Below are 27685 nucleotides of genomic sequence, written 5' to 3'. Positions count from 1 at the left end.
TGATTTGAATTCGGTCAAGATTCGTCAGATTGACTAATGAATTATAATCATTGTATGCCTCAATTTACTGTGATTCAAATCTCCACTTGCCAACTTCTCTTTCTTGAGGTTCTTTCTTTAAAAAGGATCAGGAACTTACAAGTGGACATTGGCAGCAATTGGTGGGGTCTCAGATGGCAAGAAAGAAGATGATGAAGTACCATATGAAAACATGTCAAAACATTTGCCTTTCTGTCCCCATATGCACAAGCTGATATCTGGTATCACAGATCTAGGAAAATGTGACAAAGAAAACTATCCTTGGGATGTGTTCGCCTCTTATTTTCTGAACCAAGCTCTTAGGTTCTAGACACTCTCCCCTGTCTTTCAGCTATGGGGCACAGTCCTTTTTATTTCCAAACCTTCCACTGAGATACCTCTTTGACCTCTGTGCTCCAGCACCAAAATAATACTCCTTTTCCCTATTCCCTCCTAGCTCCACCCCTAATGTCTGCAGAGCCCAGAGCAGTAGTATGTACAAAGACCTGTGTGTGTGTGTGTGTGTGTGTGTGTGTGTGTATCTTATTTATTTTAGAAGTAGTGGGTCATTTCAACCCTACAGGAGGATTAGTATCATTGATCATTCACATATTAATACGAATGACCTTAGGCGGCTTCTTCTCTAAATACAATTGAGACTAGAGGAGCCCCTGCCTTGATGAGACCCACATTTCAGAGGGCTATACTCTGGTTCTCTTCTAGCAGAGGATTATAATTATATTATATAATATAATTATATTATATATTTTTATTTTAAATATTTATATATTATATATTTTATTTTAAGTATTTAATTACATATATAACTATATGTATATATATAATTAACATATATTATATATAATTAAATACTTAAAATTATTAAACTAATGATTATTAAGCTATTAAATAATACCAATTTCTGCCTCCCTACCTTGATGCATATTCCTGTATAATGACCTGGAAAACCAGATTCAAAGTTTGAATTTTTCTGCTCTTTGGAGACCACTCTGAAGTGAGAATGCAGGAGTGCCAACCCCTGCCCTTGGTCTTCAGTTTGAGCCAAGCTCACTCTTCCTATTCTAGGCTCCATCCCTGTGCTGGAGGAACCTCACTGGCATGCATGTCTAGCTTCTTCCAACCTCTTTCCCACAAATGGCTTTTCCATAGTCAAGCCAGAGGCCTGTTGGTGCACAAGCCTGGCAGTGTGGCCAACTCTTGAAAAGATGGAAGCAGAGGAGAGATTTTAATAAGATCTAAAAGAAGGCTAAGGGCTGTTTGGGCAGGAAATTCCAAATCTTCAGTATCTGTAGATGTCTAGATGTCTAGCGACAGGACTCCAACTGGGTACATGAACCTGGTCTGTGGACTCCTCACTCACGGAGAGGAGCATTGCTAGAAGAGAACCAGAGTACCGCCCTCTGAAATGTGGGTCTCATCAGGGCAGGGGCTCCTCTAGTCTCAATTGTATTTAGAGAAGAATCAGCTTAAGGTCATTCATATTAATATGCAAATGGCCAATGATACTAATGCTCCTGTAGGGTTGGAATGACCCACTACTTCTAAAATAAATGGGGTCACTAACTTTTCATATTAAAGATCTATTTGTAATGTGATTGTTTGAAACTTGCAGATGGGTCAGCAAAAGCATGCTTAGGTTTACAGTATAGTTGGAATTCTAATGAAAAGAAAAAGAAAGACCACACTAGTTTTGCAATACTAGTTAATTAAATTACATATAAAAACATAAAACAAAGGAAAACAAACCCAGAGTCTTTTGGTTTCCTGTAATTCCTCATAAAATTTGAAATTTGCCAGTAATAATTTTTGATCATAACTATAGCTGCTAATACCCTGGGACCATTCAGATCAGAGTCTCCTTAACTTAAAGGACATTGAAACTCAAGAAGAGAGCTTGAAGAGCAAGCTGTTGACCCTGTGTTGATTTTCAAGTTTGAACTTAAAGCATTGCCTTTGAGCAAGGCTGACACCCAGCCAGGAGTTAGGGACAAACAGGGCTACGCAGGGCTAGGTGGGGGGCCACTGGAAGCAGGCTCCCAAAAATCCTAAAAATGCTGTAAGGAAACCAGAGATAAGCCAGACCACCCCACCCTAGGTGTGGGTGGGGAGGATGTCTTTTTATGATAGTCATTTGTGACCAAGAAAGAAAAACCAGACCCCAAAGAAGAGGTAAGTCATTAAAGATGTTATCAATAGTCCTTACTCAATGGTGATGTCAATAGATAATATTAAAAGGATTTAGGTTCCCTGATTAGGCTCTCAATAAAAGACCAACCCTAAAAGCCCTCAGTGGCAACCTGTCAGGACCCCTCTCAAGTCTGAGAGCTTTCTCTACGTATTTACTTAATAAACTTCTATCCCCTTACTCACTCTTCTGGGTCTGCGAGATTCATTCTTCGACTCCGTAAGACAAAAACCAACTCTCCCGTATCACCAGTATAAGTACAAAGCCAGATCTGCTATTTATGGGTAATATCTATTAATGCCAATAGTCATCTGGTCAATATGTATGCCTTAGCACTATTTAAATATGTTGAATATCTTTGCTTGTTGGGTCTCTTCATTGTCTCTGGGGCAACTTAAGAAGTAAAGTACCTGAGACATAATCCCAAACAAGCTGTACACCAGAAAATAAGAAATATGTTTTTAAAAGACTTTATTTATTTATTTGAGAGAGAGAGAATGGGGGGTGTGTAGGGGGATGCATAGGGAGAGGGAGAAGTGGACTCCCAGCTGAGCAGGGAGCCTGACACCACAGGGCTCCATCCAGGATCCTGGGATCATGACCCTAGCCAAAGGCAGATGCTTAACCAACTGAGCCACCCAGGCACCCCAGAAAAATATATTTTAAACATAGTAAAATGTTGCAATAAATCAGAATCAGATATAAAAAGAATGATATTGGTCCTCCACCATTTAACATCTCATTAGGAAGTGAGCTTGCTTTCATCTCTGGGGAGGGTGGGCAGAGGACAAGCAGAATCAACAGTGACTCAGGAGACAGAGTGTGTTCTATGTTTCCAGCAATTTTCTGCCCAAATCTCATCAAGATTGGCTGATGGAACTAACCCAGGCTAAACAACTAACTAATAACCATAAAACCATGTAACTATGGGATTTCTGAATTTATTACCTCTATTGAGCAAATCCCAGGCAGCCACAGAACCCAGAATAGTCCCCATCTAAATGTAAGCTAAAGTAAACAAGTGCCACGAGGTGGCACCAAATCACAGATGAACCTGACACTGATTTAGATTCTGTAGGTACATGGGTCTCTCAGAACCTCTAGCTGGGTGGATACACAGGATAGCCCCTGTCACTTCATTAAGCTTACAATACGACAGTCCTAGCTTTGCATGATTTATTATTGTTTGGATCCCTTTTATCTTAACTCGGAGATATTTTACTCTACAAATAAATACAACAAGAAGAACAAAAGATGGAGACACTGGTCAATCAGTAAAGCCAAATAGGAAAGTTTTGCAGAAGAGGTGGAAGTGACTCAGTAAGTTTAAGTTTGGACAACAAGGCGTTACCAATGATGAAGGATGCTTATACGTAATTCTACAGACTAGAAGACACAGTTGTATCTTCCTATATTGGCAGCATTTCCTCCCTCTGTGACACTGACCTGCATAAGCCAGTATCTCAAGGAGTATTTTCCAGAATTAAATGGAATAAAAAAGTAGCAGTAATCCATTCACTAGAATGATATTTGTTAACAAAAATGGTACAACAAATCTTTGATGGGTCCTCTTTGATTTAAGAATAAAGGATGAGCATCTAGGATAACATGATTTCAAACCAAACCCTGGCCTAGTTGCAGGGCTTACCTGTAGACCACTCATATTAATATGTTACTTCCTTGTTCCATATTAATATGTTACTTTGATTCCTTGATATGTGCTTGTATCTTTGTGTGTCTATATACACACACATATAAATTCTAGACACACAGTAATATTTTTCATTAATTGTGTAAGATTTACTTTGTTGTTTGTAGCTGAAGATACAGTATCTTGCTAGATTTTTGTCTCTTACTAGATTTTGTGATCAGTACAGTCAAAAATAGAAATAATTATACTAATTATTTTAAGTGATCTTTGGCTAGAATCTGATTTTAGAGACAAAAAAACAATGGTTTATCCAATAGCCATTTCCCCCTTCTTCTAAAGTAGCAAAACACCAAAATTTTTTTGGCTAACGATGTGCCCAGTGAAAAGATCACATTTATAAATCTTCCCCCCCGCCCTGGTCAGTAGTGGCCAATAAGTTATAAAAAAATTGTTCATCTGTAGCTTACAATTTTCTGATAATACTTTCCTTATTCTGAACTAAAATATAAAAACTGGATAACATTAGAACTCATTTATAACACTGATAGATTCTTATGTTTATCATATTTTTCTGAGTTCAATTCACTTTTTTGAGTATTATTAACATTTATTTATTAAAGTGTTCACAAAATTTATAAAAATCTATAAATGAGATTGAAAGGCATTAGAGTGACAGAAGTAATCAAGTTATTTTGCAACCTTTTCTTCACTTTGCTGTCTGTATGGTCACGCCCCATCATATACAAAAGAATCTTAGTATGTTAGAAGGAGTTGGGGATCTTTCCTGAGAAGTCAGGAAGTCCACCTCATTCATTCTAAAATCATCTACTTATGTTTAATCAGGATATATACAGAGTAAATTTTTCTAAAGATTTGTATAAGATGATAGTTGAGATTAAAAATCAATACAATCTTTCATTTAAAATAAAGTCACTCAATGTATCCTTCGGTGAATTGTTTTACTTGTAAATTTTTAACCATTCTAATACTTCTAGTTTACCCAAGATATATATGAACTTGAAGAGAAAATAAAATACATACAGCTACATCTTTACTTTAGAAGAAGTAATCCACCCTATTTCCATAGTGGAATGTTGATAACGAAATTTGAGTGAGGCAGTTAATAATTCTTCATCTTCTGAGTATTATTGAAATATAGTTTATTTTATAATATCTGCAGATTAATTTTGAATATGTAAGAAACTTAATAAATTATAACTCAAGCATTATAATGAGTATTACTATATTGAATGGGTCGGAATATGCTGAGATAAAATTGCATTTAAAAGTGAAGATTTTCTGTGTTCCATGCCCAGAAACACTCTTATTCAGTAGGTCATTGGAGAGACATTGAAATTTTTACACACAAATGTGCACACACACACACACATTTTTAATCATTATGGTACAGAAGTTTTAACTAGATTTGGGGAAAAATAAGCAAACAAACACTGCCCTCAATCTTCTAGTTAGTCAGAAAAGGTTTTCCAAAGAGTTAACCATAGAAAGGAGGCAGTATTTTTTTTTTCCCAAGAGCAACAGCATAGGTTTTGTTCATTGTGTATAAGGGTACATATATGTTTTCAGTTTTAATAACTGAGCATATCTTGAGAGTGAAAATGTAACCTAGCTGAAGGGTCATTATAGGATTTTTTTTCTTAACTGGAAACTTTCCCCCCCAGCTGTCTGCAGAAATAGATTATTTCTCCTAATTTCCTGATTTAGTTATAGTCATAGTGTACATAAAAACAGATTTGATTTTCTTGGAATCAAACATAAAATGAAAGCCAAGGCCTTATCACTGAAACAAGACAGCAGTTTTGCAGAGCTGTGTACATCCTTTGAACTCAGATGACATTGTCTCAGAGGAAAAGATGTTTGATGAGTTTTTTACACTTTAAAGCTCTTGCTAAGGAAAATGAGCTGGGGATCTCTTTTGGTAGAATTGAAGGGGGGTTGGATCATTTCGTCTTCAAAAGATGAGGGAAAAAGTGTCATTTTCTATTTCCCTTAAGTATCATTCTTTCAAATACTTGTGTGACAAGAGGTTCAACAGGCTTAGATTTGGGGTTTTAGTTTTCCAGAAATGCATGGAGGACTTAAATGGCCCTGCACATCAAAAGGAAGAAAGAGAGAAAAAAAAAATCCCCCTAGAAAGAAGGAAATGGTGCAGCAAACTCTTAAAAAAATAAAATAAAATATAGTTCATAAAATTGCTAGAGTGATTCAATATCCTACAATTTAAAAGGAAATTAACAATTAAAACTCAAAACTGAGTTAACTAATATTATGCACATCTAATTCAAGTTGTCAATGAGAAACCAAGGGGGAAATGCTCTTTAGAGACGGAAACTTTTAAATGCATTGGTTCACTCAGCGCATTTATATTATGTGCAAACCTCTGTACTAGGTGGTGTGTTTATATACAGAGGATGAGGTCAAGTCAAATAAATAAAGAACAATGAGAAATAAGGTGATATAGATTAGAAATAAGGAGGAAAGGATAAAGTGATAAGTGACTGAAGCGATAAAGAGTGCCAGGAAGAAAAGTCAAAACTGGAAGGACTGGGGATCCCTGGGTGGCGCAGCGGTTTGGCGCCTGCCTTTGGCCCGGGGCGCGATTCTGGAGACCCGGGATCGAATCCCACGTCGGGATCCCGGTGCATGGAGCCTGCTTCTCCCTCTGCCTATGTCTCTGCCTCTTTCTCTCTCTCTCTCTGTGTGACTATCATAAAATAAATAAAAATTAAAAAAAAAAACTGGAAGGACTGGACGTGTCCACAAGTGTGGACTGAGAGTCTGAGACTTTATACTACTTACAACTTCGTGTGTTGCAGTTTCATAAATGGTGGCAGAAGACGGGAGATCCCTGGGTCAGAGACAAAGGACATTTATTCATAGCACCTCAGGTAGGGTGGGCTTCGTGTCCACATCGGTTTCCCTTGCTTTGCAGGTCCCAGGGCAGCAATGTGGAGATGGGCTCAGATGGAGAAAGGCCACCCAGTGGGTTTGTGCATCAGAGTAGAGAGACCTTGCGATTGGAAAACCCCAATTATGTACAAAGGGAAACCTACTCAACTGATCTTTGCCCCAGGGAGAGACAAATCTTCAGTATCCTGAGCAATGAACAATACTCCTCTCTGCCTCAGGGGTGACACTACATCTTCCAGGGCTGTTTGCTATACAAAATCCTTGAAAACCTACTTGAGAACAAAGCTGTTGATGCCTCTGGCTTAAAGAAGCCAGAAACAGGAGACTGGAATAGGATGTAGAAAGTAGAGCAATTTCAACTGGTATTCCTGCAACATTTTGCCACTTTGTCTTAACAGGCCTTTGCTTTGGACCAAAATATTACTGGCACAAAGCATCTTCCAGATGATCTTTTTATTTATTTTTTTTCCAGATGATCTTTTTAAACTCTGCTCAGTTGAGTCATTCTTGAAGGAAGCAGACAGATATATCTTGGCCAGTTTATAAGACACACAGGTTTAGAAGTCCCATAAAAACTTGTAAAGACATGGCTTTTGGGGAAAATTTTTAAGCATTCTCATCATCTTTTAAAGGGGATTTTAAATGATTTTCATTAATTATTTTTGTTTCTTCTCCTTGTCACCGTTTTGGAGGAAAATATATCATCGTGGTGTACGCCAAGTCTAGCAGCTTTAAGCTATTTATAATTTTCTCCATGTCCTAATCATTTTCATTTCTTCTGGCGAACAAAAAACCAGGCTCTTCACCCTCATTATTGTGTTCTTTCACAGAGTCTGTAACAGTATAGGACCTAACAGAATAGAAACACTTCTATTATGTTTCAGCATGAATCATAGCAGCGATTAATTGTCACCTAATATCTTTAAATAAAAACCCAACCTCTATTTTTGACAACTTGTTTTTGTTTTGTTTTTGTTTTTGTTTAATTTTGTTTTTAGTTAGAGGAACAATTTCTCAGGTAGGTATGAACTTTGTGTTGTTACTTTGAGGTATGTTGCTTCATTCCACGTGCAGAGAGCAGCTTCAGTGATATGTGATAAATGATTAAATAATCAACTCTCTGAAAATGAAAGGCTCAAGTTGTAGCATTTGCCCTTTTTTTTTTTTTTTTGGTGTGTGGTATAAATATTACCATTACAGGCAACTTCAAGCTACCAACACAATGTCACTAAACATAGGGTTGAGATCCAATGTGCAAATGTGGCTCTTGCAAGTTGGTCTGGGCCTGCTCCAGCTCATCATTTATTGGACTGTTTCATCAATTACTTATACTTTACATCTATAATATGGCTCACTGGAAAATAGGAAGGCCACACTTAATTTGTAGTTGGCCAAATAAAGTGTATATGCTGGTATGATGACTGCCAGGTAATCAGAATAATTGCAGTCCTTTTCTATTGGTGAATATGGGATTGTTTAGTTACCAAATTTACCAGACTAGAGGGCACACTTTGACCCACCACTACCTCCATTCGTGTGCACACACATTCACAGTGATAACTCACTGGCTTGTTTCTTTAAAACTCAACTCCGCAAAGTCTCTGTTCATGGAAATCATTCCTACATCCAGGTCCACTGTCTTCTATTCTACGTGTTTCTAGAACATCTTCAAATCTTTTTGTCCAGTTAAGGAAATTCTCAGGCTTCATCCCTTTATATTTTGCTCTCCCCTATCTTCTCTATTTGCTTCCTCTAGAACTCCTTTAAGATGCATTCTAACCTTTCTCTGTCCCTTCTTTCATATTTTGGCTTTTTTTCAGCTCTCTTGCCACCTTCTAGCAGTTTTCTTCGATTCTATCTCCTTTCTTGCCCTATCATTGCTTTATTTTAATTTAATTTAATTTTTTAGAATGACTATAGGAAATTTATTTTTTAAAGATTACACCTATTTATTCATGAGAGACACAGAGAAAGAGATGCAGAGACACAGACACAGGCAGAGGGAGAAGCGGGCTCCATGCAGGAAGCCCGATGTGAGACTTGATCCCGGAACTCGGGGATCATGCCCTGAACCAAAGGCAGCTGCTCAACCACTGAGCCACCCAGGTGTCCCATACCTATCATTGATTTTAATATTTATTTTGAATTTTGAATCTTACTATTTTTTGGTCTTAGGACCAAATTTGGCTTGAGAAGAAGTAAGTGGAAAACCACATTCTTTTGGTGAAGCGTTCAGAATAATTGGTATTTATTACAACACAATTGGCATAAATTGTGTAATTTGTTAGACATTTTACATGTGCATTACTTTCAGAAATTAAAAGAAAAACCTTGCTACCTACAATGCTGTTAAAATTTCAGTACTTGTCATCTACTCATTAAGAAGTTGACACACATTTTCAGGTTATTTCATTTTAATGACATGAAATATAAGTGGCTGATATATCTTATAAGACACTACTTTTTTTCATAAGTACAAAGAAGTAATCTTTGGTTTTTAGTTCATTTCCACAGAAGGAAACAAAGCAAAGAACAATAGAAATTACAACCCCACTAATTCACACTATTGGTTATTTTTTAGCTAGAAAAATGAAGCAAAAAAAAAAATGAAGCATATTCTATCCATGATGAGGCAAATGATCCTTCTAAAATATTTCAAGATTCTTCAAATATTTAAAATATTTCAATATTTCTAAAATATTTCACAAATTTATTTGAAGTAAGTTATTTTCTTAGGTTGTCTTTTTCTTTAAGAACTCAAGAATATCCAGTGCTTGGTCAACATGAATCTCTGATAGTTACATCTGGAAAAGGATTATGTGAATGAAACAACCTTTGATTTATAATGATTTACTCAGATATTATCAAGAAAAAACAGATATTATGGTAGGACAGTTCAGTTAGAAGGCAACATAGTACAGCAACTGTATTAAAATTCATGACTTAATACAGGAATATCTATGGTACAAGTAAAAGAGAGCCATCTATCTACTACTAGAAAAATCTCTGGTAATCAAGAACAGAAGTCCCTAACATGTATTTTTAAAATTTTGTGTTTGATTCTTATAAAAATATGCCATTTTTATACAGCTCTGGTGTTTCTGATGGAATCTCTTTTACTTCTAATCTTTGCATTTAACTTAAATATCCCCATTTTGTAAATTATTTTCAGATATCCTACAATCTCAAATTCTGAACAATCTACTTGTGGGTTTTTTTTTTTAATGCTGATTTCTGCCTAAAAGTTGGTCATTTCTTCACATCCAGTGTCATTTTCATTGTGAAAGCACTTTAGACAGGGAATGAAAATGGATGTGGATGGGGCTGGACTTCCATACTCCCTAGACTGAGAAATTATTTGCTACCCAGGGGTTAGCATGTGCTTTTTCCAAAGGCCACTTGGTTTCACTGGTATAAAAGCAGTTTTGCATGGATTTATAGACTTAGAGTTTTAAGCATTGGAAAAGACATTATGCATCTGGATCCTTGACACGAATGAATTTTCAATTTCTCGCAGAAGACTTCTTCTTTCCCCACATAGAACCCTAGTGTTGGCAAGCGTTCTTGTTTTTATCTACTTAAATGCCTCTTTCGTGGAGATCACTGCCATCCTAGGATCTTACCTTGAAGCAACAATCAATTCTAACTCCTGGTTTTGGACAAGCCCAGGACCGGCTCTTCATTTCCTCAATGAATGGGAAAATCTCAGACCTCGAGGATTCTGTGCCTCCTCAATTTGCCACAGCAGCCGCCTGCAGTTTTTCTCCTTTAGATTCAATTTCCTTTTTAATCCTGTCTTTCCATGTGTCCACTTCCTTTTCTGGGGATGCTCAGTTACATATTTAATATTTTTAATTCCTAGTTTTTCTGGCATTTCCAAATGTTTGCATTGATAGGCTGAGCCATATCAGCTCAGGAGGTAGTGTTATTATAACGTGAAGTCTTTCCATTAAGGCTTGCATGTACTCCTACAGTAGGAACTGCATTGCTTTGTCAGTAGCTTGTTTCCTTTCTCTTCTTTCCATCCGAGTGGTACACTCTTGGGTTCCCAAAATAGAGGCCAGGAGGTAAGGTCTGTGCTCCAGGAACCTGGCTAGGTACAGATACCTAGAACACTGGGCCTCCCAGAATACACTAGTGAGACAGGAGCCTTGAAACTTCTCCCTGTGGCCAATCTAGGTGGCCGCACCCAAGGAAGACAGCCTTAGCCCTGCTGTGATATCCAAATGTGTAAGATGGAAAGAAGAAACCAAGATGTGATGACAGTGCCTTGATAGAGGTAAAGGAGACAGAGGGAAGTGAAGATTTGTCTGTAAATTCTTGCTACCTGGCTCACTTACTCGCACAATGCACATAAAAACTACTGCTCTTACTTGGCATCTAGTGCCCTACATAATCTCGCCCCCGCTGTCTGCTTTCTCGCACACACATCTCTTTGCTATTATTCAAATTGCCAAGCATGCTCTAGTTTTGTGTTTCCTCTTTCTCCTGCCTGGACCACTGTTCAGATATACACTCAGCTCCCTCCTTGACCTTTTCAATGTTTTGTGTCAAAAGTCACTATGTAGGGCAGCCCGGGTGGCTCAGTGGTTTAGTGCCGCCTTCGGCCCAGGGTAGGACCCTGGAGACCCGGGATTGAGTCCCACATCAGGCTACCTGCATGGAGCCTGCTTCTCTCTCTGCCTCTTTCTCTCTCTCTCTCTCTTCGTGTCTCTCATGAATAAATAAATAAAATCTTAAAAAAAAAAAAGTCACTATGTAGGAAATGTCAGTACTGAAAATCCCATTCTCATCCAAGTCATCTGGATGTTCTCCTTTTTCTCTTGTTTCTGTGAATTACTTATGACTTAATGCCAAGCCTAAAACTTACCCTTTCACCTACTCAGGGTCATTGCTTCAGCCAGCATAACTTTTGTATCAATAAATTTTCCCTTGCTATTGTATCCCCCCAATTAGGATAGAATCAAGCTATTATTCTCTCATCTGAAAAACAAAACAAATCAAAATTTCTCATCATCTTTTCCCCCTCAAGGCATTGCATAGCTAACACGTATAGAACTCCCTTTAGATGCAATTTCTTGGAAAAGTTGTGTATACTTACTATTTGCTTTACTTTTTCCATAGCTCTTCCTACTCTTGGATATATTATTTACTAATGTGTTTCATATGCTTATTTGTTTATCATCAGTCTCACACCATCAAATGACATTAAAAAAATCTCTGAGAAATTATATTGTTGGAGCTTGATCCTCATATAAAATGAAATAAATTATCTGTATATATATTTTAAGTGAATGAGTAACTGGGAGAGTGAGTACACTCATTTTTTTCTATATATAACAAATGTTATATTTATTTCATTTCTCATAAATAATCTAAATCTGGTCTTGTCCTCAACTACTTTCTTTGGTGAGAAATTACATTTCCATCATACTTTGCCCCCCCCCAGTTCTACACCCAACTTTTAGCCCTTGAAACTATACAGGATTCCCTGTTGCTTCCATAGTCCTCAGGGGGCAACTCAGGCACTTATAAATGTCTCTGAAATGCTCCTTGTCCAAGTTCTAGGATATAATTTGAAACAGGCGTTTTTTATGCTTCTGGAAAAATGTGGTGTGTTGAGATGTATCGATTCTCCACTCTAGAATCTTCACAGTGTTGAACTGTTACACATTTTCTTCTTTCTCCTAAAACCTCCCTGCTTCATTTCTGTTCATTCTAGTCATCATATACATCTTCCTAGTTTACTGATAAAATTACTGTGATCAGAAGAGAGCTTCCACCAACACCAAGAACTGCACCTACCTGCATGTTTATACTTTACCCACATTCTCTGGCTTCATTCTTAATCACAGTGAATGAATGGCCCGGGCTTCCAGCTAAGCAAAGGCCAGTAACACTGTCTGTGGCTTTGCTTGAGGACAGCGTCTCACAATACTTCTATATTTGGCATCATCAATTTTTCCTTCTATAGGATCATCCCTCAATGGCACACACATATTCTGCTAGTCTCCTCTCTAAAAAAAAGAACAAAAACTCTGTTTCCATCTTCCCTTAAGAAGTCACACTATTTCTTTTACTTCGATCATTTCCTGTAGAGTAAAACTCCTGAAAGGTCTCTGTACCTGCTGTCTTCAATATATTAAATTAAGATTTTTTGGTCCATATCCCACTAAAACTGCTTTCATTGAGGTCACAATTAACTCTACTTTGCTATCTCTAAAGATAATTTGGCCACCCTCATTTTACTTATCAACAGCATTTGATAATTCATAAATCTCACATCTTTGAAAAATGTTTTCACTTGGTTTCCAGGACATCAAATTCATCTGTTTTTCCCTCCTTCCTTCCTGGTTTCCCTTTTAAAGTTTGTTTTCCTATTTTTTTTTTCTCTATCCCAATCTTTAAATTGAGACCTGGGCTCAGGACTTATAATTTACAACTTTTCAATATACATTTACTCTATAGACTTATCACATCCAGTCTCAGGGCATGAAGTGCCATTTTTATGCTGATGCATTCCACATTTATATCTAACCCAGACCCCTTCCTTGACCTCCAGATCTTCATATTTACCTTAATATTGGTCACCTCCATTGAGGTGACAAACAAGCATCTCACAGGTAACGTATTGTTTTTAACCCAATGGGTCCCAATGCAGCAAAACCAGCTCTTCTAAATTCTTCTCCATCTCAGCTAATAGGAATTCCATTTTCCAGTTGTTCAGACTATACTCTCGATTTATCTGTGGCTGCTCAAGGGGAAACCCTGTTGGATCCACTTTCAAAACACATCCAGAATTTAACCGTTTCTCCATTAGCCCTGCTGCTGCCACCTTGGTCCAATTCCCAATCATCTCTGCCCTAGAATATTGCAATAGTTTAGTAATCGGTGTCCTTGTTTCTCTTCCTTCCTCCTTTAGTTCATTCTTTATAGACAATGATCATGTAAAACTGTGAGACAAATCATGTTATTGTTTCCCTTTGTCAGATTTTCCAGAAGGGCAGGGAGACCCACATGGTCTAGGTCTCCTTTACCTCTCTGATTTTATCCTCATACTCCTCCCTCTCTCTATCCTCTGCAGTCACACTGATCTCTACATTTTTTAGCCAACCTAGACACGATCCTCATCTAGTTTTTCTATTTGCTATTCCCTCTCTCTGTAATACCCACCTCCTACATCTCCACCGACATGGTTCACTCCCTCACTTTCTTTTTTTTTTATTTTTTATTTTTCCTCACTTTCTTTAGATCTTCACTTTCCATTGGTATAACTTCTCTTCTTATCAACTTAGCATTTTTTACCTCCTCAACACTTCATGGGCCATTTCACTGCTTTCATTTTTTTTCTCCTTATCAACAATTACTATCTAATATATTCTATATTTTAATTGCTTATCTTTTTTTTCCTCAGCTGACAGACAGTATACCCAAAGACTACAATATTGCCTGGCACACAGTAAGCACTCATTGAATGAATAGATGTTGCCTCCAGAGTAAAGCACTTACCAATGCTGGGCAGCTGCTTGGGGGTGAAGCACAGTTCTCCTCCAGTGAGAGAAACCCATCACTCTCCCATCCTAGTCTCAGGAACCTAACTTGTCCTCAGTCTAAGTCAAGCCTTTCCTCCCTTTGCTACTATTCTCCTTTCATGTCCAACTCACAACATCTGTCCAGAGAGCCTAGAGATTTTTGGTTTTCTCTGTAATCATACACAAACATGCAGACACAATACAAATAATTTTTACCTGAACCACAAGAACTGAGACCAAAATCAGTTAACTTGATGTGATAAAGGAAGGAAACCAGCTCTGTCAGGAATCTGCCAGAGTTGGGTTGCTGGAACATAGGGCACATATGTTTTTGCTACATTGATTGTCAGAATAGCTTCAGCATACAATATTAGTAGCAATGTATGGGAGTTCTTCTCTCTAGGAATTCTCAACCAGTTTTTTTGCCATTTCAACAGAAGCGAATGCAACTTGTTTTTGTGGTGTTTACTGGAGAGTTTGTGCATCTTTATGTACTGGTCAGTTATTTTCATGAATTATTTATTTAAATCATTTTCTTATTTCCAATTAGTTTACCTATTATTTTTCTATTGATTTGAACAAATCTTGTGACAATCTAGGTATTTTCTGCTAGTCCATCATATAACTTAATCAATTGTGTTTCATAATTAACATGTTCTTAATTATTGTATACTCAAATCCATATATTTCTCCTCCTTTTGTTTTAATTTAGAGATGCTGTTTAAGAATGTTCTTTTAGAGGCACGTGGCTAGCTGAGTCAGAATGGCATACAACTCTTCATCTCAGGGTCATGAGTTTGAGCCCTATGTTGCATGTAGAGATTACATAGATAAATAAATTAAAAAAAAGAAAAAAATTCCTTTATTGTAAAAATATTTTCCTTCATTTTATTGTATCAACATTGTGGTTTTACTTTCAATATAGATTTTAATGCTGCTGGGTCTACATGTGGTTTGATGTAGGGGTGCAGCTCTATTTTCCTTGATTTAATAATTATGTCTTGCCAACACCATCTACTAATCAATCAATTCCTTCATGTTTACCTTTGATGCTATCCTTGTTATATATCAAGGTCTTAAATAAATTTAGTCTTTTTCTGAGTTGCTCCTGGGCTAGCACTGAAATGTTTTTTAGTCCTGTGGTTTGGGACTATGTCAATACCTGCCAGGGAAGTCATCAGTCTTTGCTCTTCTGTTTCAAAATGAACATAGATATTTTTAAAGATTTTTTTCTATGAAAATTCTGGAAATTCCGGAAAAGGCTTATTGTGTTCTTTAAAGAATTAGTTGCAATAATTGAGATTTTATTGAATCTATTCGTTGATTGAATTGGACAGATTGATACATTTATACAGTTAGTATTCTTATCTATAAACATAATATATTTCCATCTTATCTTGCCATTCCTTTAGTTTCTTCAATAAAGATTTAAAATTTAGAGAACTTTTAAGAGAAATCTGATTTTAGTTTGATTCACAAGAATGATTTTTACCTGCTAAGTCTATGATTCCTGTTAGTGAAGAAGCAAAAAGAAATACTAAGGTGAAACTTTTCCTCAGTATTACTTGCTTTGAGTTGTGCTGCATAGCAAGTAAAGAGCTAGCCTAGGAAGTTAAAAGACAGGCTATGGGGCCAGAGATTCTGGGTTTGAATCCTGGCTCTACTCCTTACTAATTGGAAGAAAAATTAAATTTCAGTTTCCTCATTAAAAAAAAAAAAACAAGAGTATAATAACATTGCTCAGTTCAGAAAACTGTTGTGAAGACTAAATGAAAGAATAAATGTAAATTGCTTGATACAATTCTTGGCTTATAGCAAGCAGCCAAAAAATATTAGATAAATATTAGATTAGAAAGAGTGAACATGTTAAGGCAAAAGTGTCAAAGTAGTAAGCTAGAGCCTCAATCGTAATCATAGTAAGATAGTAAGTTTATCTCCTTCTAGAGACCAAACAAGGTATATCACTGCCTAAGTCACTCACCTACCATTTTATACAAAAAAAGGTGTTTTATCTCTATTTAATGTCTACCTCTCCCTAATCAAAAATAGATATCAAAAATTTATAACTTCATGTAGATATTTGTACTTATGTATTCCCCATAAGGGTAATAGGGTATTTCATATTTTTCCTGTAAAAATATCTGATATTAGTGCCTATATAAAAGGAGAGGGCTAAATAATTGTACTTGTTCTAGATTTCTGAGCCTGATGTAGATTTACAAAATCTTAAATCAAGTAGGATGGTGCTAAATTTTTCTGATGCTTCTTAGGAGACATCAGTATTTCCCAGCTCATTCTTTTGTATTTTCCCATAGTTCTTCATCATTTATTAAATATTTCAATCCATTTACCTACTCTTGTTGAATGAGATCAAGAGGATGTGACCCCTAACTGACCCCCAAGCTGGGCTCGAGCAATGGGAGGCCTCTTGCCCCTTCCTCTGTCTTTGGAATGTATATTTTGCTTACCATTCCCACAATGGGAGCCATTTTTAAGAATGCAGCCTTGAGAGAGTAGTGTGTTATTGAGACCATCTGGACACTATATGTAACTAAACTCAGTTAAGGCCTGTGTGTAAACTTCTAGGAATCTGGTGAGCCAGTGTGGAAATCTACTCATCTTTTTTTTTTTTTTTTAGCCACCCAAGATAAGCCTCATATGTAAGTTCCCTTGCTTATTAAACCTGCCACCTACTAATCTGTAGTGGCCTACCTCTTTCTTTGGCCTCTCCCCACCCTTCACTCACTGGGAGCAGATTCAGATTCCAACCAGGAACTCCCAGGTTTCAAACCAACAGTTGTCAAGCCAACAAGGAGATGGAAGAAATGGGTCTTGGGAAAGAGGCATCCATGGGGGAGATCCCAAGCTGGCCATCAGGATGCTTGTGGATTGCCAAGTGAGTACAGGGATGTCCCCCCAAATGCCAGCCATTATTGGGCTTGTTGGAGGAATTGCTCATAGTACATTATGGCAAAGAAGGAAAATGCATGGCTGCCACAGTTGTCTGGCCTGTACCATGAGTAACTTGGCTGGCTGCTGATGCCCAGCTAGAGGCTGAAGCCCAAGTTGGAGAGTGAGAGGAAGAGCTGAGATTAGAGAAGGGTGTGTGGTCACTATTCTGCTTGCTTTGGGGCTGGAAGACAAGGTTGGAGAGCAGGACAATCAGTTGGAGACCTCAGCATGCCATTTTTGCAAAGCTAGGAGAGCATAAACTGCCTTATGGCATAAGGGCTGAGCACTTGTGACAAAGCCTGATGGGGATGCTAAGAGGTGGGATCCCTGAGAAAATGAAAAGATTGAAGAGGGATGTTATGATTGACAGTGAAATGGAGGAAATGGCCGTGCCTTCTGACACTAAATACAAAGGAAAGCAAAGGCACAGCAACAGCCACTCGAGCTAGTGGGGTAGGCCCCAATTTAGGAAACATTCCTGATGAGAGAATATACACCCACTGACCTTACTGATACAGCTGTCATGTTCCAACAAAAGGCCCAAGGGAGATGTCCAGGCATAGTTAATGCAGCTATGGGAAACAGGGGGTCATGGCATTTCTTAGGGCAGAAGGCAAAGAGAATGAACAACATCACCACCTGCCCTATCCTCCGGCAGTATCTGCAAGGTGTTAGGAAGATTGAAGTTATGCACTTATAGTTTGGATTATTCTAGTCTGCAAGAAAGCTTGACCCAATGAAGAGATACCCTCTGGGCACACAGGATCCTGACAATGCATAGAGGAGGTACAAGAATTCTTAGGGAGTTGGAAATGAGACTGAACATCTATGCCCCTGTCTAAGGCCCTGATAAGGCCACATTCACTGCAGGAACAAAAGCCAAGATACTTTGGTCTGCCCTAGCACCTGGTATGGGACCTTGATGTCCATGGGTCCCACACCATGATAACCCAGCATAATAGAAAACATTTACAATGCTGGGAAATCTGTTGCTGATCTGGGGGCAACTTGACAGATCCTGAGAATTGGTACAGGTTATGGGAGAAACCTAAGATAGGAGCTCAGAAAACCAAAGGGTTATCCCAATCAGCTATAAGGGGTCCACATAAAAGTCACCCTGAAACAATGTGGCTTGACCACCTTGCTTCTGGAACCCCACCTCGCATGATAGACTGGCACCCCAACACTGTGTTGGTCAGCCAGGAGAAAAGCTGAAAACCTAAACAACTATTCAGACCTGCCCCATGTGCCCCTACAATTCCTGATGCCCTACCTGCTTCAACAGGGGCCTTAGGGTACATCCCATTCAGGACAGGTGCCTCCCATGCCCCAGGTACGAGGCAGAGCAAGATTGCCTCCAGGTAAGGGCCACTGGAGGTGATGGGAAGCCTCAAGTTGATTTCACTATTCATTGGTCCCTCAAAATAAACAGAAAGTGATGGCTGTGGTAGATACTGGAGCCAAATGTACTCTACTACCTGGTAACCCTCTTAATGCTATAGGCAGCTATAGAGTGTGGACAGTTATGGGCAGAAAGGTGCCTTTAACACTACAAACTGGGCATTCTCCCCTGTTAGACTATGAAGCTTTTATTTCTCTGATACCAGAGAACATATTGGGTACTGCTATCCTACCAGGTTAAACCCTACAAATTCTGTAAGTGAATCCCTCCTTTAGGTTAGAGAAATCAAACCATTGTTGAAGGGAAATGCCAACTGGGAACAAGTAATCTATCGCCCCTGTAACTGTCAAACAATTTAAATCGCCTCAGGGGTTGGGCAGAAGCATAAGAAAATAAGAAACTATCTAAGAACTGCACTGAATGGGTATTGTATGCCCTGCCCACAATGTCTTCAACAACCCAGTATGGCTGGTGAAAAAAAGCCAGATGGTTCAGTGTGGATGATGGTGGACTACTGAGAAGTAAACAAGGTAATGCCCTCCCCCTCAATCCATTCCACCGTACCCACCCTTGCTACCACCTAGGATACCTTGGACATGGTCCTACAAGTGTTCCATGCTGTGCAGACTTAGCAAATTCTCTTTCCAGTACATCCCTGGCTGCTGAGTCACAAGATTAATTTGTTCTTCTGTGGGAGGGGCAACAATGGACCTTTCAAGTTCTTCCCCCAGGCTATATACGTGACAATATGTCATCTGATGGTACCAGACCTGTCCTTATTCTTCTCCACCACAGTAAAATGGGCCCATTACATTAATAATAGAACGTTAACATCTGAAGACTTGCCTCTTCTATAGGGTACTTTGCATATTTTGCTGGAACATCTGTGAGGGACAAGATAGGTAGTGAGCCGACAGAAAATTCAAGGCACAGGCACCACCATAAAGTTTTGGGGAATCATTTTGTCAGGTAAGGTGTGAATTGTCCTAGAAGCTATGATAAGATGCAAACCGATGCAACTCTTAAGAACATAAAAGAGATACAAACCTTTGTAGGGTTTTTGAGAACTTGCAGGACTTTTGTTCTCTATGTGGCATGGTGCTTCTGTCCCCTATATCACCTGGTAAGTAAAGGGAACATATGGAACTAGGGATCAGAACAGCAAGCTGCTTTTGCTAAGACAAAACATACTAGAGAAGTGGATTAAAGCTCTGTCCAGGGCTATCATTTGAATTAGATGCATCCACGACTCTGGAAGGTTTGGGTTGGGCATTGCGGCAGAGACAACAGAAGGAGAAAGTACCCCTAGGATTTTTTTTTTTAAGATTTTATTTATTTATTCATGAGAGACAGAGAAAGAGGCAGAGACACAGGCAGAGGGGGAAGCAGGCTCCACGCAGGGAGCCCGATGCGGGCCTCCATCCCCTGATGGGGATCATGCCCTGGGCTGAAAGCAGATCCTCAACCTCTGAGCCACCCAGGCATCCAATCAATCCAGTGGTTCAGTATGTGAGCAGCTGCCCCTGTAGTATTGCCATGGTGGGTATCACCACTCCAGGGAGAGGATTGAAAATCCCTAAAGCAGTACATTAAGGAAAAACAAACTAAGACTGGTATTCTTAATTTGTCTGATCTTAACAATACTGATCCAAAAACCCTTGCCTGTGGCACACACTATCAATAATATTGGGCATCAGGGGATCCCTGGGTGGCGCAGCAGTTTGGCACCTGCCTTTGGCCCAGGGCGGGATCCTGGAGACCCGGGATCGAATCCCACATCGGGCTCCCAGTGCATGGAGCCTGCTTCTCCTTCTGCCTGTGTCTCTGCCTCTCTCTCTCTCTCTGTGACTATCATAAATAAATAAAAATTTTTTTAAAAAAAATATTGGGCATCAGTATTCTTTTTTGGTTAACCAAACTGTGCAGGTAGCCCATCAAACTGCTGACCAAAAGGATACAGGAAATACCATCATCAGAGCCATGGGTGACTGTGTTTGGGTTGGGATGGGCTTATGTGGCTCACCCTGGGTTCTGGATGTTTGAGCACCAAGAAGCTCTTATGCTGGGAACAGAAAAATCATGCTAAACAGAACAACCCAAATATATCAGGGATACAGGAGAGATAACCCAGGAACTATATAGTCATTCTGTCAAATCAAAGGATGGCGTCTGGTTTGGCACTGACTGGCATGGCCTCTCAGGTATTTATTGGGTAACCCCAAATGGGACCCAGTGGTTTTGAGGCACAAATCTTTGGCCACGGCTTCCTCCTGAGTGGTTGGGTCCCTGCGCTCTGGGTTTTCCCTGGACACAGGGGAATCCACCCCACATTAACAAAAACTGCCAACCCTTCTCTCAAGGCACATTTTGTTTTCCATTGGAGCAATCACTTAGCCACTGGCTTTGTCCCCACCATGGGCCTGCAGGACATCGTAGCAAACATAGAAGCCCTTACTAAATTTGCCCAGCAAGCCTTAAATGATGGTCAGTGAAACCTGTCTTTATCAAACTCTGAAATGCATCCAGTGAGAAAAGCTGTTCTCCCAAATGGGATGACCTGGAGCATCATCATTGCTTCACAAGGAGGCACGTGTGCCCTTCTCCAAACAAAACGTTGTGTGTTCATACCTGATGAGTCTGCTCATGTATCATGTTTATTAAATCACATAAAAATATCAGAGAACACTGAATGATCTGAACCCCAGCCTAGGGACTTAAGTCAATGATTTAAAGCATGGGGTTCTCCGAAAAAAAAAAAATGTTACTTATCTTAAAAGTCATTATCTTAATCTATGTTTTCTATGCTGTTAGACTGGCGCTGCGGTACCTGCCTCCTGTGCAGCCAGACAGCCACCAGACTAGCATCTCCCACCTAATAAAACGTCTTGCTGACTCCTCAGTACACCTTATAAAAGAAAAGGGCATAAGATATTCTAAGAGTCAGTCAGGAGAAAAAGAATGTCAGAGGAGGTCATCAAGAGGACTTGACTGTGGGTTGACCCATGAACCACACCTGGGCAGTCGGAGGCTCCTTGTCCCCTCCTCTGTCCTTGAAAGGTACATTCTGCCCACGGTTCCCACAGTCGGTGCCTCTTCAAGGGCTATGAGAGAGCAATGCATCGTTGAGACTCTCTGGAGGGAATATGTGATGAACCCAGGTAAAGCCTCTATATAAACTTTTGAGATTCTGGTGTGGAGATCTACTTGTCTCTTGGTGGCCCAGGACCAGCGTTGTATGTAAGTTCCCTGGCTTATTAAACCTGTCACCTGCCAGTCTGGAGTGGCTGCCTCTGTGGTCTCTCCTTGGCCTCCATGTTCATGAGCCACTTTCAGAATTTTCTGGGAAGCCCCCAAGCTTGCAAACCAACGCTTTCATTCTGGCAAATAGATGGTTTTCCCTTGTGTGTTCCATTTTATCAAAAGTAGCCTGGTAAGCCTGAGTAAGCCTGAGTCTCAGAGAACTTAAGTGGCTTGGCCAAGGTTCCATAAATAGCAGTGTCAGAATTGAGGCCTGAATACTGATTTTCTCTCTTTTAATATCATGTTCTTTCCATTTCTTCCTTAGTGATAGGAGAATATGGAGTATAAACCTTCAGGCCTCTCTAAACACTTAAGAAGGTGCATCCCAGAATGACATTTGATAGTGAGATCTTGGGTCAATCTGCAATATAATTTTGAAAAGGAGAGTCTTGGAGAAATTAGATTAACTTGCAAGGGACATGCCATCCCTCATTTTTTTTTTAAGATTGTCTTTATGTGTGCCAAACATTCCACACCACTGAGAGCTATTACACAGATTTCTAGTCTAATTGGTTTGTATGACAAGAGATTGTGATTTAACTTTCTCATCTATTTGGAAGGGAAGCTTTCTCTTCAGTGACTATCCTGCAAATCTCACAAAACCAGCCAAGCCTAGAAATCCAGGAACTTATTTCTTGAACTCCATGGTTCAATAAAGATGCATACCCTATTGTTATTGTTGAGAGCCGCCCCCTCCCCCCACCACAAGAAAAAATACGTCTTGGACTGGTTGAAGTCTGACACAGATGAGCACATAGCAGCTTGCCAAAAATGACACCCTTTTCATCCTTTATTTTATTTTTCTTCTTAAATCAGGCCACATGAAGAATCATTCAGCTAGAGCCAAAGCTCATCAGCAGATTTCAGAACTGCCTAGGAAACTGCCACACCAGTGTGAAAGCCACCACCAGAGCGAGTGTCACAGCATGTGCTACATAAGCACCTTCCTTTCCTCCAGGTGGCATCAGGGCTGTGTTCTCTAAAGCTCATTAGCAACCTGTGCAAGACCTCATATTTAGTAACCAGAGCACCTCCTTGTTGGTCCATCCAGGAGTGAGACAGAAGTATCAGCTCTGTGAAATGCAAGTGGCTTCTTGGCTTCCCAAGTAAATAAGCAGAGCCTCCTGATGGTATGTGCACATGCCCACACCGACAGAGGAGAGTAGAGACGTAGGTTTTAAGTTCTTGCTAGAAGGCAGAAAAAGAGGAAGTTCTTAGTGCTTTACCCGCCTGCTCCTCCCCCTGCTACATTTTTAACTACACATTTTCCCCCATTAAATCAGAATTGATGAAACCTATATCACTATAGTAATGTCTGAAAATTGAAAAGCACATTGAAAAATAATAATACCATTGACTATACAAGGCAATTTCTTCAAATCGAGTAATGATGTGATGTGTGTGGTTAACCGTATCTACGCAGGAAGTGGTTTTATTTTAAAGTTCTTGTACTCACCCCACCCCTTGTCTTTCTTTTCCCCCCCTCCGGTACTGAAATTAAGCAGCATCCAACATAGGCCTACTCTTACGACATGTGACTTGACTTTACTGTTTTCCGTTTTTGTTGAGAGTCATTAACAGTTGGAAGTTGATGGCAGATTCAATAACAAGCGATTGCTGAGAAAAGGTAAGTAAATTTTAACTTTATATTGAACAGGAAACTTAAACTTCAAAATGTTTGGTGGTATCCTATGCCTTTGTGTGAACACACAATCATTTCTCCAAAAATGTGTTTTTACGTGTGATTAAGACATCTGTTTGTTTCGTTTGGTGTAGAAAGATTATTCTTTTCCTATTTGCAACTGTCAAGTTCAAAAGTCCTTTACCAGATATTATACACGAAGATCATTCACTAGGGTTTTATACTAAAATGTTAAAGACAGACTAAAGTATATAAGCTTTAGTTTGAAAGTGCTTTTAAAAATAACTGCTAGAGAAAATTTGGGACTTTGCATCTTTAACTGATCATTTTACAACAATTTATACTATTCAGGATCCAGATAATAAAAGAGAAAAAGGTGCTTTGTAACAGTAAGAGATAACATCTGAATTGCAATGTGAAATATATCCACCATAAAGTGTGTTATATTAAGTTAGCATAACAAACCCTTGGAAAGGTGTAGTTTATTAAATGTGTAGTTGATTCAAGAGCTATTAAAAAGCAGGAAAGTTTTAAAATGTGAAAGAAAGCTCTCTGTTATGACATTTGAGAATTTTTTTTTCCTAAATTGTATTTAAGGTATAGGGTGAAAGGAGGGCAAGTTTCTATTTCATCAGTAAAACTCTCTGTTAAAAAATGAAGTCACAGCAGACTTTATTGAAAGTTACTTTTGGGAGAAGGGGCAAATTAGAGATATAATTTTGCTATTTATATGATTATATAATTTTTCCTTCTTTGAGATTTTCCAAAATAATAACCTCAGAAATGAAAAGGATTTGTTGACCATAATTGATGAGAACTTCTCTTTTGTATTGACTTCTGGCTTTTACAAAATGTCTTTGTGTTCTGTAACATATGTCCAAAAAATATAAAGTACTGCTAATTTCAGAGAGAAATACCTAAAATAAATCCGAGTGTAGATTTTTGAAAGAATTTTAATAAGAGCTCCAGATATGATACACTCTTCTCTAATATTATTTTTATTGTGCTGTTGAATGGGGGAAGAGATGGCCCCACAACACCTATTTTTTTGTGTGTGTTATTAAAAAAATGCTTACAGGGTTGATAAATGGCAACAATTCTTTTCATATTATCTTTTATTGAAAGACACATATAAATGTTTTTTGATATGGTCAATTTAGTAGGAAATTATTTGGCATATTAGTACACTCTATTTTAAGACCTCCTCAATTGTCAATACTGAGGCTAGCTACTTGTTGACTATTAAAAGGATCACACACACACACACACACAAAAAGAGATTGGGACGTGGTGTGCAGTACGTGTTTTATTGTTAGAGTGTAAGAGACCCTGGTAATATGCATTTGCTTTGATATTCTGATTAGCTTTTCGACTGGTTACATTTCCCCACAATGGAAAGCATTATTTAAATCTGTATTCAATATTGTGGTTCTGAACCTCTGTATCTACAGAAGCTGTATAATTCAGATAGTTTTGGTTGATATGTTATTACTTTATTCATTTTATTACAAAAGAACATCACATGAATAAACATATGTAGTACTTACATATTAGCAAGAGTGACTATCCCCATAAGCATTTGGCACTGAAGAAACATCCAAGGCAGTTTTTTAAGCCATTTCATATTTTTAAAAGCCGAATTCCTTGTTAAATGATTGTTTCTTGTAGGAACTGTCAAATTAAAATACAAATGCCTTATGACGTATGTGTAAAACTAAGAATGGATTACATAGCTTAGTATGGATTTATAAAGAGCAACAATTAGAGATGTTAGACATATAAACTAAGATATTCTCAGAATTGTTTGTGAAAACAAGTAATGCATTATCTCTTGAATACGCAGACCAAATTTTAAAGAGTCAATTACAAATGAGGTACTAGAGGTTACTATCCCTTTATATATTTTAAGAGAATAAATAAGAAACACATTTTGGTGAAATGAAACAATGCAGAGAATCTCATTTGGAAAGTAATTTCGAAACTGATTTATTAAAAGTATATCATGCTTTTCCACTTGGGGCCAGCATTCAACAAAACTCAGAAAGGAGACTTTTTTCCTTTGATATTCCTCCTCTCATTCTTTTTGAATGCTTTGTTTTGGAGTAGTCTGCCCTGTCCCTAACTTAGGGTCTCGCAGCCTTGGTACCTAGAAGGACAGACCCAACTTGTCTCCTTTCTTCTCACTTCCATGGTCCTTAAAATTTACTCATTCTATTTTCCAGCATTTAGAGGACCTGCTAAAAATAATCTATGCTCACAGAAGGAGTCTACAGAGGTCTGTTTCTTCTTACCTCTTAGCCAGGCCTTTCCTCCTTGGTGTAATTTTAATAAAGTCTCTCAGCAGACAGGATCCAAAGGAATAGCTACATGTTGAGGACTCCAGTCAAGTGAAGAAAATGATACCATGGCAAATAGTTGGGGTGGGGGTGGGGGACAGATGGGGGCAAGAAGAGTGTTTTGTTAACCATTGGTCCTGTTATGGTATTTAAACACAGAGTGTCTTATACAAAAGGTCCATAGAGATACGTGCCTTTCTCTAAGATATCACACTATGTCTTAACACCATTCTGATATTCCCATACACTGAGAAAATATTTAACATAATCAACTGTTCAATATATATGTATTTTTCAAAATAATTTAATATTCTGAATTTAAATCTTTGGGTACCAGGAGCATATGTTTTTGCACTGCACAATAAATGTTATACAGCTAGACTTTCAAATATACTTATAAGTATTTTAAAGTTCGGCTTAGATTTGGCAAAATGCCTAAGTTTTCAAATGATAGAAAATGAGTTAAAATTAGCTTAGGCAATGGAGATAGGCTTTAGTTTGTAGAACTGAAAAATCCAAGGAAAACCAAGTCAGGGTGAAATCCAGGAGTTCACACAGGGTTGTTAAGATTGGGTTGTATTTTCTTCAGTCTTTAGCTTGCTTCCCCCACACACACACCCCTCACCCCGGCCACCATGCTATAAGCCCCCTCTGACAGAAACTCACAGAGTTGATAAGAAAGCTTTAGGTTTACACTTGACCCCTTCAGACTCTGTTGCAGAGGGTTGACTTTCTCCTATCACCACAGTAAAGGTCTCAGATTGAGATCTGATTGGACTGAATTTTGTTGGATGACCATGGTAGAGGTAACCATGGACTCTAAGACACAAACCCTATGAGTGACCTGACTAGGTCCTTCTCTTGCACCAAGGAGCCGCCACCTGGACCTGCAACACATGTATTCTTAGCTGAATGCAGGTGTCTCCACATAGAAACTAAAATGCTTTCCCCCGAAGAAATGAGATTTTATTTCTTATAGGTAAAACCCACAGAGCTCTGCTTCACAGCCACGTTTAAAAACATTGCTTATTCAAATTCTCCAAACTTGATAATCAGACAGAAATAATTTAAAGGTAGGACTGAATGAAGCAAGTGTTTCAATTAAACTGAATTTTAAAGTATTTTTTAAGAACCACCTTGTATATGAACACTTGTCTCGATATTTTTCTTCTATAATTTTATAATCTAGTATGATTGTTATGTAAATAATTATAATACAGGGTGCCTGGGTGACTCACTTGGTTGAGTGTCTGCCTTTGGCTCAGGTCTCTCTCTCAAATAAATAAATAAAATCTTAAAAAAATAATTATAACACAAGTGAAATTTGTTCAGTAAGGTGAAAAAAAAGTAAAGAATGTTCTATGAGGATTCAGAAATTCATGAAACATTTTGTATTCTTGTTATGTGCCAGTTAATAAACTAGAGAATTTCCAGGTGTTCTTTTTAAATTTTTATTTATTTATGACAATCACACAGATAGAGAGAGAGAGGCAGAGACACAGGCAGAGGGAGAAGCAGGCTCCATGCACCGGGAGCCTGACGTGGGATTCGATCCCGGGTCTCCAGGATCGCGCCCTGGGCCAAAGGCAGGCACTAAACCGCTGCACCACCCAGGGATCCCTCCAGGTGTTATATCATTTGATGATATCCTATCAGAGAAATTAGGACAGTTTGGGAGGAAAGATTTGTCGTAGTTTTCAGAGAGAGCTAGGGTT

At 38.5% G+C, this 27685-nt stretch overlaps 1 protein-coding gene across 1 annotated transcript in view; it reads left to right on the top strand.

Annotated features, from left to right (window-relative positions):
• The first annotated feature begins 23516 nt into the window (after positions 1-23516).
• LOC129514562 (rho GTPase-activating protein 15) overlaps positions 23517-27685 on the top strand; it is a 617088-nt gene continuing 612919 nt past the window's right edge. The window contains exon 1 of the mRNA XM_055333243.1: positions 23517-23619. The gene's annotated coding sequence lies outside the window, so the exon portion shown is untranslated. The remainder of the gene's footprint in view (positions 23620-27685) is intronic.

Source organism: Nyctereutes procyonoides, unplaced genomic scaffold (genome assembly GCF_905146905.1).
Source record: "Nyctereutes procyonoides isolate TBG_1078 unplaced genomic scaffold, NYPRO_anot_genome, whole genome shotgun sequence".
In the NCBI taxonomy this organism is placed as follows: domain Eukaryota; kingdom Metazoa; phylum Chordata; class Mammalia; order Carnivora; family Canidae; genus Nyctereutes; species Nyctereutes procyonoides.
The sequence above is the reverse complement of the archived record's forward strand: the minus strand, read 5'-3'. Positions and strand labels throughout refer to the sequence as shown.